The sequence below is a fragment of the Cebus imitator genome, unplaced genomic scaffold (genome assembly GCF_001604975.1).
Source record: "Cebus imitator isolate Cc_AM_T3 unplaced genomic scaffold, Cebus_imitator-1.0 Scaffold215, whole genome shotgun sequence".
NCBI classification, from domain to species: domain Eukaryota; kingdom Metazoa; phylum Chordata; class Mammalia; order Primates; family Cebidae; genus Cebus; species Cebus imitator.
In genome coordinates, this window is record NW_016107530.1 from 2,090,136 (window position 1) to 2,092,292 (window position 2,157).

The window sequence follows — 2,157 nt, forward strand, 5'->3', positions numbered from 1 at the left end:
AAAAAAAAAAAAAAAGAAAAGAAAATACATATCTTGTGGCTAAAAAATACTAACAAGCATCTGAGCCTTCTGCGAATCATAATCTTTTTGCTGGTGGAGGATCTTGCCTCCATGTTGATCGACGATTGATGGCTGTTGACTGATCAGGTTGGTGATTGCTAAAGGGTAGGGTGGCTGTGGCAGTTTCTTAAAATAAGACAACAATGAAGTTTGTTGCATTAGCTGATACTTATTTTCAAGAAAGATTTCTCTGTAGCATGCAGTGCTGTTGGATAGCATTTTACTCATAGCAGAATTTCTTTCAAAATTAGAATCGATCCTCTCAAACCCTGCTGCTGCTCAAGTAAGTTTATATAAACTTAAGTAAGTTTTTGTAGTTTTCTAAATCATTGATGTCATTTCAACAGTGTTCATAGCATCTTCACCAGGATTAGATTTCATCTCAGAAAAAAAAAAAAAAAAAAAACAACACTTTTTTTGCTCATCCATAAGAAGCATCTCCTCATCCATAAAAGTTTGATCATGAAATTGCAGCAATTGTCACATCTTCGGGCTCTACTTTCCAGTTCTCTTGATGTTTCTACCATATCTACAGTTACTTCCTCCTCCGAAGTCTCGAACCCCTCAGATTCATCCAAGAGGGTTGGAATCACTGTCTTCCAAACTCCTGTTAATATTAATATTTTGACCTCTTCCCGTGAATCATCCTGCTCTTAATGGTACCTAGAATGGTGACTCTTTTCCAGAAGGTTTTCGGTTTACTTTGCCTAGATCCAGTAGAGAAATCAGTCTATGGCATTGATAGCTTTGTGAAATATGTTACTTAAATGAAAGACTAGCAAGTTAAAAATACTTCTTGATCCATGGGATGCAGAATGGATGTTATTAGTAGACATTAAAACATTAACCTCAGCCAGGCGTGGTGGCTCATGCCTGTAATCCTAGCACTTTGGGAGGCCAAGGCGGATGGACCATGAGGTCAGGAGTTCGAGACCACCCTGACCAATATGGTGAAACCCTGTCTTCTAAAAATACAAAAATTAGCCAGGCGTTGTGCACTTGTAATCCCAGCTACTTAGGAGACTGAGGCAGGAGGATTGCTTGAACCTGGGAGGCGGAGGTTGTAGTGAGCCGAGATTGGACCACAGCATTCCAGCCTGCCAGACTGGTGACAGACTGAGACTCCATCTCAAAAAAACCCAACCAACCAAACAAAAAACATTAACTTGTTTGTGCATCTCCATCAAAGCCCATGGGTGAGCAGGTGTGTTGTCAATGAACAGTAATATCTTGAAAGAAATCTTTTTTTTCTGAGCAGTAGGTCTTCACAGTGGGCTTAAAATATTTAGTAAACCATGCTGTAAACAGATGTGTGGTAGGCAGAGTAGATTTAGTATAATGCTTTTTTTTATCATATTTTTAAATTGGAAAACAAATATACAACTTGGAGTGGGTTTGCACCTGTTCTGCAGTAGTGCAATTTTTTTTTTTTTTGAGATGGAGATTCACGCTTACTGCCCAGGCTGGAGTGCAATGCCGCGATATCTGCTCACCGCAACCTCTGCCTCCTGGGTTCAAGCGATTCTCCTGCCTCAGCCTCCCAAGTAGCTGGGATTACAGGTGCACACCACCACGCCTAGCTAATTTTGTATTTTTAGTAGAGACGAGGTTTCTCCTTGTTGATCAGGCTGGTCTCGAACTCGTGACCTCAGGCAATCCACCCACCTCGGCCTCCCAAAGTGCTGGGATTACAGGCGTGAGTCAGTAGTGAAATTTTTAAGTACATATTGTGACTGTCCGTAGTCCATGCAGAGTTACAACTCCACACTTCAACAACATGCTGACAATTCCTAAAGAAAACTACTTTGCTGGGCATGGCGGCTCACGCCTGTAATCCCAGCACTTTGGGAGCCCGAGGCAGGCGGATCACAAGGTCAAGAGATCGAGACCATCCTGGTCAACATAGTGAAACCCTGTCTCTACTAAAATATAAAAATTAGCTGGGCGTGGTGGCGCATGTCTGTAGTCCTAGCTACTCGGGAGGCTGAGGCAGTAGAATTGCTTGAACCCGGGAGGTGGAGGTTGCAGTGAGCCAAGATCGAGCCACTGCCGTCCAGCCTGGCGCCTGGTGACAAAGCGAGACTGTCTCAAAAAAAA

General features: G+C 42.7%; 1 protein-coding gene across 1 annotated transcript in view; it reads left to right on the forward strand.

Annotated features, from left to right (window-relative positions):
- Positions 1-2,157, forward strand: part of SAR1A (secretion associated Ras related GTPase 1A) — a 25,279-nt gene that overhangs the window by 5,093 nt on the left and 18,029 nt on the right.